The sequence below is a fragment of the Pithys albifrons genome, chromosome 10 (genome assembly GCF_047495875.1).
Source record: "Pithys albifrons albifrons isolate INPA30051 chromosome 10, PitAlb_v1, whole genome shotgun sequence".
Lineage (NCBI taxonomy): Eukaryota > Metazoa > Chordata > Aves > Passeriformes > Thamnophilidae > Pithys > Pithys albifrons.
The window spans coordinates 2,466,751-2,482,454 of NC_092467.1; positions in this window are offsets into that span (position 1 = coordinate 2,466,751).

A 15,704-nucleotide genomic window follows, 5' to 3' on the forward strand; every position below is an offset into this window, starting at 1 on the left:
GGGAGCAGGCAGAGACACTGAGGGTGTAGGTACATCCTCCCCTACACCAAGACAGGCACTGAGGCTGCAGGTACATCTTCACCCACACCAGGACAGGCACTGAGGCTGCAGGTACATCCTCCCCTACACCAGGACAGGCACTGAGGCTGCAGGTACATCCTCCCCTACACCAGGACAGGCACTGAGGGTGTAGGTACATCCTCCCCTACACCAGGACAGGCACTGGGGCTGTAGGTACATCCTCACCCACACCGGGACAGGCACTGAGGCTGTAGGTACATCCTCACCCACACCGGGACAGGCACTGGGGCTGCAGGTACATCCTCACCCACACCGGGACAGACACTGAGGCTGTAGGTACATCCTCACCCACACCGGGACAGACACTGAGGGTGTAGGTACATCCTCACCCACACCAGGACAGACACTGAGGCTGTAGGTACATCCTCACCCACACCAGGACAGACACTGAGGGTGTAGGTACATCCTCCCCTACACCAGGACAGGCACTGGGGCTGTAGGTACATCTTCCCCTACACCAGGACAGACACTGGGGCTGCAGGTACATCCTCCCCCACACCGGGACAGACACTGAGGCTGTAGGTACATCCTCACCCACACCAGGACAGGCACTGAGGCTGCAGGTACATCCTCACCCACACCAGGACAGGCACTGAGGCTGCAGGTACATCCTCACCCACAGCATCTCTGGGGGCACACGGTGCCCTCACTGCAGCTGAGCCCTCCCCAGCCTCTCACTTTGCCCGCAGCAAACGGGACTTCCCAGCTCTCCCTGAACATTCCCACTGCCTCCTTTCGGCCGTTAAAGCAGCAGCCACACCCCAGCGCTGCCTTCCACTCCCTGCTTTCTTTTTGAATGAAGTATCTTATCAGGGCCATTGTAATGCAAGGCAAAGCTGGGAGGGAGCGGGTGGTGAAGACAAGAGACAGGAAGGATGATCAAATAGAATGGTGCTGGGATGTTCCCTAATTAAGTAAATCTCAGGATTACACAAGCTGCTGTTCCAGTTGTCTTAGGAAAGGAGTTGTCTTTATGAATCACTCAGTTTTCATTATCAGCCATCGCATGTGACATCAGAGAGCAAGAGGAGCATCTTCCCCACAGCACAGTTGACAGATGAGTGTTCTCAGTTCTCTTCATGTAGACAGGGAAATACCTGGGATTTTGGGAAGAGTATCTCGGCCAGCAGCTCAGGCAGTGTCTCCTTTGGGCCAGTTGAATTCTGAAGACCCAAACTCATGCTGAAAAAAAAGTTGTTTTTTTTCTCTGCTTCTTGCTTTGTAGTCAACATGAAATTATTTTACATAATTAAAACAACATTGTTCTGGATGAGGTGTATTTCCTGTGATGATGGAAATTGTATGATGTACAAATACTTTAATTGCAAATTGCTAGAAACTTTGCAATCCTTCCCAATGAAATTTATGCTAAATCTTAATTGATTTCTGAAGAAGATCACACTGGGGACTGGTGGGATTGAGTTGATACCAGGTGACTGAGTTACTGGAATTAGCACATGTGCAGCCACAGAGCAGTGACATTCATTGTGATGTTAGATCTGGTTTGCCAGCTGTCCTTCCCCAGAACAGTGTTTGTAAGATGTCAAGAACAATTCTTTAACAAAACACTTCTCTAACAACACTGTATTTAAAAAAAATAAATTATTGAAGTTATGGAGGCTCTGGATGTTCTGCATACCTGCTGTCCCCCACCATGGAAAGTACAGCATTCCAAAGTAATGCCTGGAAAGACCTGTCCTGGAAAACCCTCTTGCTTTTCATCCAAATGGTGAGTTTCTCCTAATGCAGGTGGGTTGTGGTGCCCCTGACTCTGACGTGGCTCTTCTGTTGGTCCCTGTCTCATCATAAGGGATTCCACATGTCCCATCTAAAGATCTGATGTCTAAAGGAAAGGCTGAACTTGTTGATTCTGGATATTGCAAAGGCTGAATGTCATAACATCAAACTCTGCTTCTGAAAAACCCATGTTGTGAAAACCACCTGAGAGGGGAAAATACAGGATTTGGTGAGAGCAAAATATGGGGCTTGGATTGCTGCACTAAGAATGGAGGAAATGTATTAAAAATAAGTTAGTCCTGAAAGCAAGAACAAGGCCTTTTTTTCTTCTTCCCATACAGACATCCCACCCTCCAACATGTTTTCAAATGCAGCATCATGTGGGGTTCTTCTGTGGCCACAGACCAGCACAGCTCAGTGGAGTCCAGCACCACCAGCCAAGGATTTGGGCCCTGCCTGGGGTGCTGTTATGAGTGAATAAAATGCTTTGTGAAGCCAAATACAATATAGTGAATGTATTTGAAATACATATAGGTATGTACTTCAATTGAAGGCTCCTTGTGTTCTCTGGAATTATCACACCAATCTTCTCATTCCAGAGCTTTTCCTTGCTGCATTTTGGAAGGGTTTTTGGTAACTCATTCTGATTTCAGAAGTCCTTGTGTAGAACATGTTTTCTCCGTGCCTTGGCTCTCAGAGTCCTCAGCAGTGACGTTTTAATGGTGTTTGGGCTGTGTGGGGATTAATGGCCTACGCTGGACTCTTTCCTGTAAACCTGGCACGCTCTTTGCCATCTGGCTGGTGAGAGCTACTCTGAGCAGGGCAGTTCATCTCCTTTCCTTCCCCTGTGGCAAAGCAGTGATGATCTTGGGTAAATTCTTTACTTAGGAGCAAAGATTGTAGGAAATTTATTAGCACTCTGAAAGAGTATATTAAAAGACACGGGTTTAATAGCCATGGCCTTACATTTTGAAGGCAGGTTCTCTATCAAGTCTCTGTTCATCTTTCTTGAGCAATGTAAACATTTTTTCCTTTCTTCATTCCCGTTCTTGCACCACAGTCACCTTCCTTGATTTGTGTTGGACAGAAAGGCAGAGACTGTCTGCCACACCAAGGCTATAAATTATGTCTTGTCTCATTTCCATTAAGCAAACAGAAGTATCTTTAATTAATTCCATTGGATTAAGTCCACAGAAAATGTACAGAGGGTTCTGAGGGGGCTGCTAGTTAATGTCTTAAAAACCCCAGTTCTTCTGACTACCTGTCCTTGAAGGATCAACCCTGCCCTCTCAAAGACACAGTTTCTGAGATGCAGCCTCCTGTGAGTTCCCAGCTGCAGATAGATCTTGCACAGAGAAAATTTTTGAGAAATTACAGCCTTTATAAGTCTTTCAAAAGAAGTCTCCCCAGGAAACTGACAGCAGATCCATTTTGGGCATGGAGGTCCTACCTTCATTTATGTTACAAGTTATTTTCCCTTGGCCTGGAACAGTATTTAACCCAGATGAAACACCAGGTCACAAAGCAGGACCTGCCCTGCCATCGCTCTTGCAGCAAACTCACAGACTCACAGACTATTCTGAGTTGGAAGGGACCCACAAGGATCATCGAGTCCAACTCTTCAGTCAATGGCCCATGCAGGGGATTGAACCCATGACCTTGGCATTATTACAACCAAGTTTTAACCAACTGAGCTGATCTCAGGGTTTACAAATCAAAAGGTGATATTCAGCCCTGATCCCCAACAAATGCAGTGGCACATTTGTGGCTGCCCCATCCCTGGAAAGTGTCCAAGGCCAGGTTGGAGCACCCTGGGCTGGTGGGAGGTGTCCCTGCCCATGGCAGGGGGTGGCACTGGATGGGCTTTTACATCCCTTCCCAAACCATCCTGGGATTCTTAGATTTTAAGGAGACTGGACTGAAGTCTGACCCGTTGGACTATGCATGTTCAAGAGCTGCTGATCAGGAACGAGCTGTTAAAAAATCTCTAGTTTATGGCTTTTCTGCAGAACCTGAAATGTGATGGTTGTTTATTTAGGACCAGGAACCTCGTTAAAAATAAATGCTTTTGTTCTGTGTGAAGTTATGGTTGCTGGGCAGTGATATTTGCAAATATGTACTACTGGTACCTCATAAAAATGCTGATTCTTTCCATACACCTGTGTGTCTTTCTTGCTTCCAGAAGGGCAATAGTTTCTTTGGCTGAAACATCCTGTTCAGAGGGTTACAATAGAACAGTTTGCACTGGAATTGTTTGCCTTCCTGACCCCTCAGCTTTCTGCCAGCTTCTGACTGTGCATACAAGTGAGAGCTTTGTACTATTTGTCCTTGGGGTTGCATTGACTAAATGTATTTGCTGCCTGTACTGCAGCCTGGCAGCTCCCAGTTGGCTTTTCCCTTCTTTTTACTTTTCTCCATCTGAAGATACATCATTAGTAATGAAAAATCAAAATGTGAAGAAAAATGACTTAGAAATTTTCAACTCTAAGTGTTTCTTCAAATACTGAAAGTGGTGACAGTGTGGAATTTCTGGGAAACCTGTGAAGAAAGGCCTGATTGCCTGTGTGCCAAAGAAGAGCCGTGTTGGGGCAGGGTCAGGCCAGAGAAGGGAAGGGCCATGTGGAAATCCCAGAGGCTGCCTCTTGCTCCAAAGAATTGGGAGCTCCCACTAGGCCACTGTGGCTGGAAAAGGCTGCTCCCTGCCAGGGTGTGTTCTGCAGCCTCCTCCACCCCGATGTGCTCATTAAGGGGTGGCCATAATTAGCCACAGCAGGACACAGCGTGGGCAGCACAGGGCTGGGCTCACCAGGCTGTGAGGAATGCACTGTCTTGTCCTCTCCACCTCCCAGACAGGTTGGCTTTTAAATGGCATAAAGAATCACCAGGTAGTGATTTATCTGCTTTTCTGGGAAAGTAAAAGAGAATTAAACATCCTGTGATATCATCAGCCCATAAAAGGTTCCTGGCAATGACCAAATATCTATACCAGTAAGTCCATAGGCCTTGTGTCTGAGCTTTTTTTTACAAGCAAAGCTCTTCTTTCAGCTTTTATAGAAGAATCCAGCACCCCACAATTTTATTTTTTCAATTAATGCTAATATCTAAAGCTTTGAGAGCAAAACTGATTGAAGAGTTGCACTGTGCATTTGTAATCTCTGCACAAGCAGAAGAGTAGATTTCTAAAGGTAATTTAACTCTACTTATGGTTTTCAGTCCCATTAATGTTATGACTAACATAATTAAAAAAAAAAAGAAAAAGGTAGGAAAGCCCTTCTGTCCTGTGAGAGGAAAGCTATTCCCACTGTATATTCCTGCTGGCTGGAAGGCAGGAGGTCAGGGACAACCCCCCTGGCAGGGTTATTTTTCCAACATGCACAGGAACCAGCCAAAGATGGGCTCCACTCTTTCTTGATCAAGAGCAATGAATTAATCTTAAACCCCATCATTTATTCCAAAGATCACAGAAACTCACTATAACTGTGTCCTCACTTTGTGTGATGCTGCAGCTCGAAAGAGTCTGAGAAAACTACTTTTGATACGTGGATTCTCTTTGATTTCATCCATACCATGAGGTCTTTCAATGTGATGGGGTTTTGTTTAACATTTGGCACAGGTCTGGTTTATTATATAGAACATTTATTTTGTTTCCAAACCCCCTGGTAAATGCCACAGAGGCTTGGGCTCACCAGAGGGGATATGGGGACAGGGGCTGTGCAAGGAATGCTGGAAGGGCTTCCTTCAGCTGAGGCTGCCCTCTGTGCACTGTTCCCACCTTTGTGTTTTCATATTCTGCTGGCACCTTCTGGTTGTAATGCTAATCTCTGACAGTTTAAATGGGAGATGTCCATGTTTAATATCTGTTTATATAAAGGAAGTTGTCACCATTAAAGTAAAAGACATAAGTGACATCAAGTTTCTCCTTAGGGAGAATATAAAATTTAAATGCAAGGAAACAGGAACAAAGCCATCTTATTTTAGAGCTACCCAGCACACATTTTGATTTAATCAGGACTCAGTTATTGGCCAGGAGCAACCTCGAGTTGCAAACACCTTGTAATGCAGTCACAGAACATCTCATAACCAAAGTGTGGCACATGTGACAACATGCCCACAGGTGCAAACAGAAGGAGCCTGGAAGCTTCATGGTAAGTCAGAGCAGCACAGGAAAAAATGCAAGGAGCACCTTTGGAGCAAGGAAGACTTTCCCTGCAGCCCCAGTGTCCCCTGCAGAACCTGAATTACCACACTGCCTTGAGGGGGCCCCAAAAGCTGGAGAGATTTCAAATTCCAGCATGGTGGGTGCCCATGGGGGTGAACTAGAGGCAACAAGGGGATGTGACACACACTCAGTGTCACGTCCATCTGCTCTCTGAGGACTGTGAGTTCCATTAGAAGGTCATGCATGTCACCTTTTGGCTCCATCCCTTTAGCACACGGAGTGGTAACTGCTACAGGCTGCTTGTGTTACACTGGGGTATTAATAGTGCTCTCAGCTGGTCAAGCACTAGGGGGAATGCCCAGCTGATTTCTTTAAATATGTGTAGGTATATGTGTATCCCACAGTGCCATCCTCACATGTTGTGTATCACCATACCAGGGTAGTCAGGAGAGGAAGTTAAACAGCAAACTTAAATTTCATGAAGATGAAATACTGTATTTTGCCCCTGGTGTTAAGGACTCATAGTTGTACATAAGGGAAGAGTTTGTAACATGCTGATGTGTAGAAGTTTGTGGTGCCAAGGCAATTGCTGATGTGTGACAGCCCTGTGTGTTGTGTTCCAGCCTCAGAGCTCCTCAGCCATCCCCACCAGCCAACAGCAGGTTCTGCTCCTGTCCCTGAACAGCCTGTTCACCTTTGAACTCGGTGGGAACAAGATCTGGCCCCTGTGCAACTGTGGGAAATCACTGACTGCACTAACATTTCCTTCCCTTGTCCCATCAGCCCTGTGAGTTGATTTGAACCAAATTACTCTGGTAATTACAGCAGGTTTACTTACAGTTTCACATCTTTAATTACCACAGGAGTCTCCAGCATTAGGAGTGAGACACATTTAGGGAGAAGAGGAAAAGGCACTAGTGATTTTCTACAAGCTGCGTTCAGGTAATATCCACAGACCCAAAAAATCACGTGGCCACTCCAAAAACCAGAGTGTGAATTCAGCTTTTGTGAATTCTAGGAGGTACTAGAGCAAACAAAACAGATGTTCATATCAGTCCACTTTGCATTGTGAATTCAGCTTTTGTGAATTCTAGGAGGTACTAGAGCAAACAAAACAGATGTTCATATCAGCCCACTTTGTATTGTGAATTCAGCTTTTGTGAATTCTAGGAGGTACTAGAGCAAACAAAACAGATGTTCATATCAGTCCACTTTGCATTGTGAATTCAGCTTTTGTGAATTCTAGGAGGTACTAGAGCAAACAAAACAGATGTTCATATCAGTCCACTTTGCATTGTGAATTCAGCTTTTGTGAATTCTAGGAGGTACTAGAGCAAACAAAACAGATGTTCATATCAGTCCACTTTGTAGTGCTGAGGCCTGAAGTTCTAAAAAGAAACTGAGACTGTTGTCTTGCTGTTCCTCGAAACTCATAATCTATCTTCATCTCTTATTTTTGCCTCTTGTTCTTTTATGGTTGTCTTTTGAATGTCCTTTCTTCAGTAATTTTCTTTGCCTGCTTTGATGTCACTTGGCAATCCCCAAGGTGATAAATTACCGACTCTTCATCAGGGGAAACAATCCCCACTGGCATTACCTTGTAGTACTTTTATGGGATGCCTTATCTTTTCCTTTCCCTTCCAAATGATCAAGATCTGAAATGTGTTTGTTGGGAAAGGGGCAGTGGCATTATCATTCATAATGTCCAGTTTAAAATCTGTAAGTGAAAGCTGGATCCCTTCTGGTTTTGTAGTCACTCCCTTCTCATGAGTGAATCAGGATTGTGGCCCATCGTTATCTGGAATTCTACTATACTTATTTTCCTTGAAGTCCTCCCTCCTGTAGTTTCTGATCCCATCACAAAGGTGGATGACTGTAGTCTCACAGCAGCTTGGGGAGATGTACAGGCCTCATTTTGCAGCTTAAGAAGCTGAGGCTCAAAAAGGCCAAGTCACTGGTTTGAGTTACAAAGGAAGAATGGAGCAAAACTGTGAGTTAAATTTGGATCATCCAAGTCCTGTATCAACACATTCACCCTAGAGCCATTGTTCTGTTGTGAGGTAAAGAGCAATATGACTCAGGCACGTACGTGTCTTTTTTATGTAACCATTTATAAGAGGACCACCTTGTGAATATGGATAACCCAGTATGATTTTTGGGAGGAAATATCCAGAAAGATGTATTATCATTTGGACAAGATAAAAAACCTGAGGTTTTTTAAGTCATCAGTGAAAGATGAAGGCCACAATAACTGGCTGGCTGCAGGTGTTGCTGAAGTATCTTCTATCCTTCCTGGCTACCTCCTTGTGCTGGTTTAAAGGTGAACCAGCAGGGGAAATGAACTCACCACGAGAGAGATTGTAAGTCAGACCTAAAATTTAATAATAATATTACAATAACAACACTGACACACAAGGGAAATTGCTTTCAACTCACAAAACCCCAGCAGTATAACCCAGTGTCCTGGGGCACAAACCCAAGGGGGTTTGTTTGCCCTTGTGCTGAGACCCCCTGTGGCTCCCCCAAGTCCAGAGCAAAAGGAAATGAAAAACCTGTTGGTGCAGGCGAGGGCTGTGGTCTGGGCGAGAGTGGGGATCTCCTCCTGTCAAGGTCCTGCTGCTGCTCTGGATCCGACGAGAGGTTCCCGAGGTCTTCTTACCCACCCCTTATGTACCCTCAGGGAGCTCTCAGTCCCTCCCCCTGGGCGGGGACTCACCCAATGGGTGATTAACTCTGGGAGCCAGGGGGTGTTGAACTGTTGATGGCCCATTAGCAGCTCCGCCCCTCAGGCTGGGTGTGAAGGTGATAATGGCTCCCTGGGCAGCTGCTGCTAATGGCCCATTGTCCTTGGGGAATGAATAGAGGGGGTGGAATACACAGCTTTGATCACCCCCACACAGGGTTAGCTGGTCCCTCCAGCTGAACTAGGACACTCCTTGAAAAATTAAATGTTGGGACTGGGAACTATGTATTTGGGGAAAGAATGGTCATAGTGAAATGTTTGGTGAAGGAAGCAGAACAAGGAAACAGTCTTGAACTTTCCAGAATTTCCCAGTTTCAGAATTAAAACCCCAAACCCAACAGAACTAAACAGGCAGAATGAAGGAGGCATTATCTGACCCTTTGTGACATGTCTCGTGTCAGCAGTAGCCCTTCCACAGTTTTCCTTTACCCTTCTCCACTCAATCTGTCTTTATCCACAAAGGAAGTCTCTTGATGAACTTGACTTTGCCAGTCCTGACTGCTTCTTACCTTAGGACTTGCTCAGCTCATTATTATCCATGGCTGTTTTCCAGCCTCCATTCACATTCCCAGGCCCACCTCTGGCTCCTCTGCCTGTAAACCCATCTTTGCACACCAGACCTCTCAACACCACTGCCCTGGGAGCTCTCCCTGCCTGCTGCCAGGCTGCTCCCTCCTCCCTGGGGCTGCCAGGGAGCTGTCCTTTCTCCCTGGCAGATGCTGACACTTGCTCTCTGTTTCAGACCAGCTGCACCCAGAGGAACAGGAGACCAGGGCTGAGAAACTCATTCCTGGGTATGGGAAACATGTGTCCTGAGTCTGTGTAGTTGTAGCAAACCAGTTCTGTGGAATAATCTTGGGTCATTCACCTTCTGCTTCCTGTTCTCTGTGCTGAGGGACTGGCTGGGAATCAGATGCCTGCAGGTTTCAGGGCCGAGGGTGGCACTGCCCTTTGCCTTTGGCTGGGTGTTCACCCTCAGGCATGGGAGCTGTGGTGGTGGACATGGGGTTCAGGGGGCTGAAACACAGAAAATGGGGAAATGAGCAGAGGCCCAAGCTGCAGCTGGACTCCCTTTCTCTTTGGGACAATGGCAAAGCATGAGGACAGCTGGCACAAGAAGGATCCCTTCCTTGCTGCTGTCTATACAGGGCTCTGCTGAGCAAAGCAGAGATGACCTGCAATAGGTTATCACACAGCCTGTTGGATCACTTGGAGTGACTATTCTACATTCATCTGTAGTTCCATCCATAACAAATAAAGGAGGGAGGTTTCCCAGGATTATCTTGATCTCCTTCTATGAAAATAGAAATATGACAGACATTATATGTGCATCCAATGCCACCCCTGCCATGGGCAGGGACACCTCCCACTAGCCCAGGTTCCTCCAAACCCTACCCAACCTGCCTTGGATGAAGGTGGTGGGTGCATGAAAAACTGGTACACTTAGGGTGGGTGCAGCTTGGATTTTAGGATATTTTAATGGACCAATATACTCCTCAAGTTGTCAAACACCCAGAATACAACAGTGCTTAACTTTGAACCTGTTTTGATCAGCAAGTGACCCAATCTACTGCCAACATATCACTCATGACAGCAATTAAGACATTTGGGGGGTCAAAGAACACCCATTTAAAGGCATGAGATGAGGCAGTTTGTGTAATTTTCTAAATTTGGGCTCACAGCCCTTTCTGGGTCAGTACATTTGCTGCATATTGATTTTGCTGGAGTTACATAAGGCCCAAACCCAAAAGCAGCACAGCTGTTTCCAGGACCATGAGTCATTCATGTGACTCTCTTCTTAACTTCCCACTGGCTTTTAAAAATACACTTTCAATCAGTTTTGCTTTTCAACACCAAAGAGAAACAGCAGTAAGTTTCCCCAAGAACTGGAGATTTGGGCAAACAATGAAGTTTTCATATGCTGAGAAGATTGTGCTGAGAAATTGTGTTAAGCTCAGATATTGGCATGATGTTATAGAATATGGGAGATGTCTGTCTGATTGCAAACATCTAAAATTCAGGTTGGAGGCACTAGAATTGTCATATTTAAGCAATAGTGAAACAAATTAATGGTAGCAGCAATGGGGGAAATTGAGTATTTCAGGCTACATTCACACTTTTTGGGATTGTGTTCCTTTAAAGTTAATTAAATACTAAACCCAACAAAAGTAGGTATGCTGAAAAACAATAACCACAGGTGCAGCGTGAGAGTGGAATTCTCACTGAAGTAAATTGTGATTAGCAAAACAATCACTGATGATGAAGACCAGCTTTTCCTTGGCCTCTTTCTTGGTGTTTCAGAGATGTAACAAGCTGATCTTCATGTACTTGCTTTTCAACACTATTTTATTTTGCTCCAACTTTTGTGCTAGGGATCTAACCTGACTTCCATGTGCCTCCAAAGGGAATTCTTTGTGCTCTTCTGAAGTAACATCATGTCATTCCTTTCCTGGGAACAATCCTGCCATGATCCCAAGATGGAGCAGTTTGGGAGTTGCCCAAAACATGTGGATGTGGTGCCTGGAGAAAAGGGTTGTTGGTGGCCTTGGCAGTGCTGGGCAATGGTTGGACTTGCTGATCCCTGAGGGGTTTTGCAAGCCTCAGTGATCCTGTGAGCCTCAGTTCTGGGTGTATGTGGGAGTGGTGGCCATAGGGCAGTTTAGACTGGATTTGCTGAAGTCACATCACTGATGGAATGATGTTCACATATATGATATAAATACATGAAATCTCTATATTTGCACTCATCTCTCCCAAGGCTTCCAGCCTGGTTTGTGAGCTGAGGGGACAGAATGCACCCTCCTCCTGCTGCACCCTCCTGCCTGCTGCACCCTCCTGGCCCTGCATCCCCCTGCCTGCTGCACCCTCCTGCTGCACACTCCTGCCTGCTGCATCCTCCTGCCTGCTGCATTCCCCTGCCTGCTGCACCCTCCTGCCTGCTGCATCCTCCTGGCCCTGCATCCCCCTGCCTGCTGCACCCTCCTGCTGCACCCTCCTGCTGCACCCTCCTGCCTGCTGCATCCTCCTGCTGCATCCCCCTGCCTGCTGCATCCCCCTGCCTGCTGCACCCTCCTGCTGCACCCCCCTGCCTGCTGCACCCTCCTGCTGCACCCTCCTGCCTGCTGCACCCTCCTGCCTGCTGCATCCTCCTGCTGCATCCCCCTGCCTGCTGCATCCCCCTGCCTGCTGCACCCTCCTGCTGCACCCTCCTGCCTGCTGCACCCTCCTGCTGCACCCCCCTGCCTGCTGCATCCTCCTGCCTGCTGCACCCTCCTGCTGCATCCTCCTGCCTGCTGCATCCTCCTGCCTGCTCTATCCCCCTGCCTGCTGCATCCTCCTGCCTGCTGCATCCTCCTGCCTGCTCTATCCCCCTGCCTGCTGCATCCTCCTGCCTGCTGCACCCTCCTGCCTGCTGCATCCTCCTGCCTGCTCTATCCCCCTGCCTGCTGCATCCTCCTGCCTGCTGCACCCTCCTGCCTGCTGCATCCTCCTGCCTGCTGCACCCTCCTGCCTGCTGCATCCTCCTGCCTGCTGCACCCTCCTGCCTGCTGCACCCTCCTGCCTGCTGTATCCCCCTGCCTGCTGCATCCTCCTGCCTGCTGCACCCTCCTGCCTGCTGCATCCTCCTGCCTGCTGCACCCTCCTGCCTGCTGCATCCTCCTGCCTGCTGCATTCTCCTGCCTGCTGCACCCTCCTGCTGCATCCTCCTGCCTGCTGCACCCTCCTGCCTGCTGCATCACCCTGCCTGCTGCATCCTCCTGCCCGCTGCATCCTCCTGCCCGCTGCACCCTCCTGCCTGCTGCACCCTCCTGCTCCATCCCCCTGCCCGCTGCACCCTCCTGCCTGCTGCACCCTCCTGCTGCACCCTCCTGCCTGCTGCACCCTCCTGCTCCATCCCCCTGCCTGCTGCACCCTCCTGCCTGCTGCACCCTCCTGCTCCATCCCCCTGCCTGCTGCACCCTCATGCTCCATCCCCCTGCCTGCTACACCCTCCTGCCTGCTGCACCCTCATGCTCCATCCCCCTGCCTGCTACACCCTCCTGCCTGCTGCACCCTCATGCTCCATCCCCCTGCCTGCTACACCCTCCTGCCTGCTGCATTCCCCTGCCTGCTGCACCCTCCTGCCTGCTGCACCCTCCTGCCTGCTGCATTCCCCTGCCTGCTGCATCCTCCTGCCTGCTGCACCCTCCTGCCTGCTGCCTCCTGTGTTCAAGGCCAAATGGGAAACTCAGGGCAGGGTCACTCAGTGAAACCTCCAACACTTTTACAGTTCCATTCATCTCACACACTTGCATAAATTTCAACAACTGAGTTATTTTTAGTAAAAATAATGGCAGAGACATGACCATGCAAGAAAGGCTGAGACATGACTAGACAGTTCTTTTACATATGATGAACCTCTCCAGTTTGGCAAGAAACTCAAAACCTGAAGCAAGGTTTTTATGATGGATTTTTCCAAGGCAAAAATCAGTGGACCACCTTCATACCACCAGCACAGTTTTGGTAAATTAATGCATTGAAGAGGACAGATATTAGATTTTAAGTCAAATTATACTAACACACCCAGCAATACATAGAAGAACACAAAAATCATTTATGTCTATACATATACACATATCCATGTGTCAAAATTCTGTGCCAGCCCAACCCAGCCCAATGAGTTGTACAGAGACATGTATCAGTGCTTGGGTGGGAGGCACATCCAAGGCACCTTCCCTGGGGATAACCCTGTGAGTAACCACCTGCACAGTCAGGGCAGGATCAGGCCCTGGCTCTGCCTTTTGTAAAGCAAAGCTGCTGCTTAGCAGTTATTTTCTGCCTGGGTGAAAGCAGGAACCTTGCAAATCCTAAACAAATATGTAGGTCCAGTCAGAGGCCCAGTTAAATAAAGTATCCTTTACCCTAACTCTGTCTGCTCCTATTAATTCAAGGTGAAAATTTCCATGAAAAATAAGAGGGAGTGTGGGACATGGAGCTTTAAAGGAGGGATTTGAAAGAGAAAGAAATAGGAAATAAATAGGATGCACAGGAAGTTTTCAGCCTCTAGAGGAAATAAAAAGACCTCCAGATGAAATAAAAACAATTTAACTCAGTTTTTTAAAGCCAAAATTTAAAGTGGATTTAAAATTTTCCTTTTTCCCCTCCATGAGTAACAATTACACATATTTCTTCCATAAAACTTAATGTGGAATGAAGAGACCAAGGAGTTACTTCAGGTATTGTTATTTACAGGTGGTTTTGCTCATGTCAGTCAGACGTTCTCATGCACTGAAATGTCATTAATGCCCAAGGATGAGCCCAAGAATGTGACTTTCCTAAATCTCAGGGCAACCGGAAGCTTAATCTGTTAAGGGATTTGGGAAAATCCCATTAAGCATCCAACTCACTTCCCAGTCTGGCTGTAGGGTAAATAAATCCCTGTGGACTGATCTCTCTGTATGCATCTCTCTGGAGTTTTGGGTGCAATACACCCAACCATGGCCCAAGAGCCATGTAAAGTAGCATCAATTCTCCCCAAAGGATGAACAGGACAGGCAAGCCCCACTGTTTTCATCTCCTGACCTAGAAATTTTAGGGCAGAGAGACTGAACTTTGTGCCTTTTTCAACAAAAGGGGCTGGCAGGTAACATGGGAAAAATACAGAGCCCTGCTTGTAATTTCAAAAGCACCTGAAGCTTTTTCGTGTGTTTGAGGCTTAAATACTTCCAAAGAATTGGTAATAAGGATTTGATGGTGAAGAAATCACTTTTGGATAGATAAAATTGTGGCCTTGCTGTGAAAATCCAATCAACAGAATCCCAGAATGGTTTGGGTTGAGGAACCTTAAAGCCCACCCAGTGCCCCCCCTGCCATGGGCAGGGACACCTCCCACCAGCCCAGGGTGCTCCAAGCCCTGTCCAACCTGGCCTTGGACACTCCCAGGGCTGGGGCAGCCACAGCTTCTCTGGGCACCTGTGCCAGGGCCTGCCCACCCTTCCAGCCAGGAATACAGGATGCATTCATTTGCTCTACAATTCCAGTAACAACAAATAAAAAGGAAATTGTCTTTTTTCTCCCTTTAAATATGCCTTGATGCCCATTTCCCTCAGGGTTTGGTGGGCTCAGTGGTGCCAGTGCCCAGACATCCCAGTCCCTGCAGCAGAAGCTCAGCAGGACTGGCCTTGCAGCCATGAATATTCCATATTCCATATTCAGCTGGAATATGAAATCAGAGAACTGAACCCTCACATTTTCCTGGTGCTCTTTGCACATTCCCTGGCAGGTACTTTGGTCCAGGTATGGCCTTGCTCATGCAAACTAAAGGCAAGTGGGTTGGCTTTTCCAGCTACAGCAAAAAACTCCAAAGGAAAACAGGAATGGGACTTGAAAAGGAAAACAGGAGTGGGACTCGAAAAGGAAAACAGGAATGGGACTTGAAAAGGAAAACAGGAATGGGACTCGAAAAGGAAAACAGGAATGGGACTTGGCAAATGGATGGGAACAAAATGGGAAATTTTGCAGAGAAGCTTCTGAAAATTGCTCCATCTTTAGGAGCACAGTGAGAATTTTCCTGTAATGCAGAAAGGAATGGAAAACATTTGAAGTTCTTGCTATAATGGTGATGCTTTTTGACTTACACTAAGAATAAAGTGATACACTCATAAGTTTTAGGCATTTTTAATGTAGTATCTCCAACCTTGCAAGTGTCATGTTTTGGCCCTGAGGGCTGCTCTGGTACAAAGCCATGTTGACACATCATTAATCTTTGGGGGGCTTTGAGCAAGGAAATGATATGTAAGCCAGAGGCAGGTCTGCAGAAGGCATTCTGTGTACACAATGCCATCATAAACAAAGTTAAGCAATACAAAAGTACACTTCTATTTTCTGTGTAGTGTCCTGTTTTGAAATCTCAGTATCAAGTGTTGTCAAAACCTCGAGGAATTGGTGCTGTTGTTTTGAAGCAAGTGAAGGTAATTAGGCCACTAAATATGGGTGGGTTTTGGT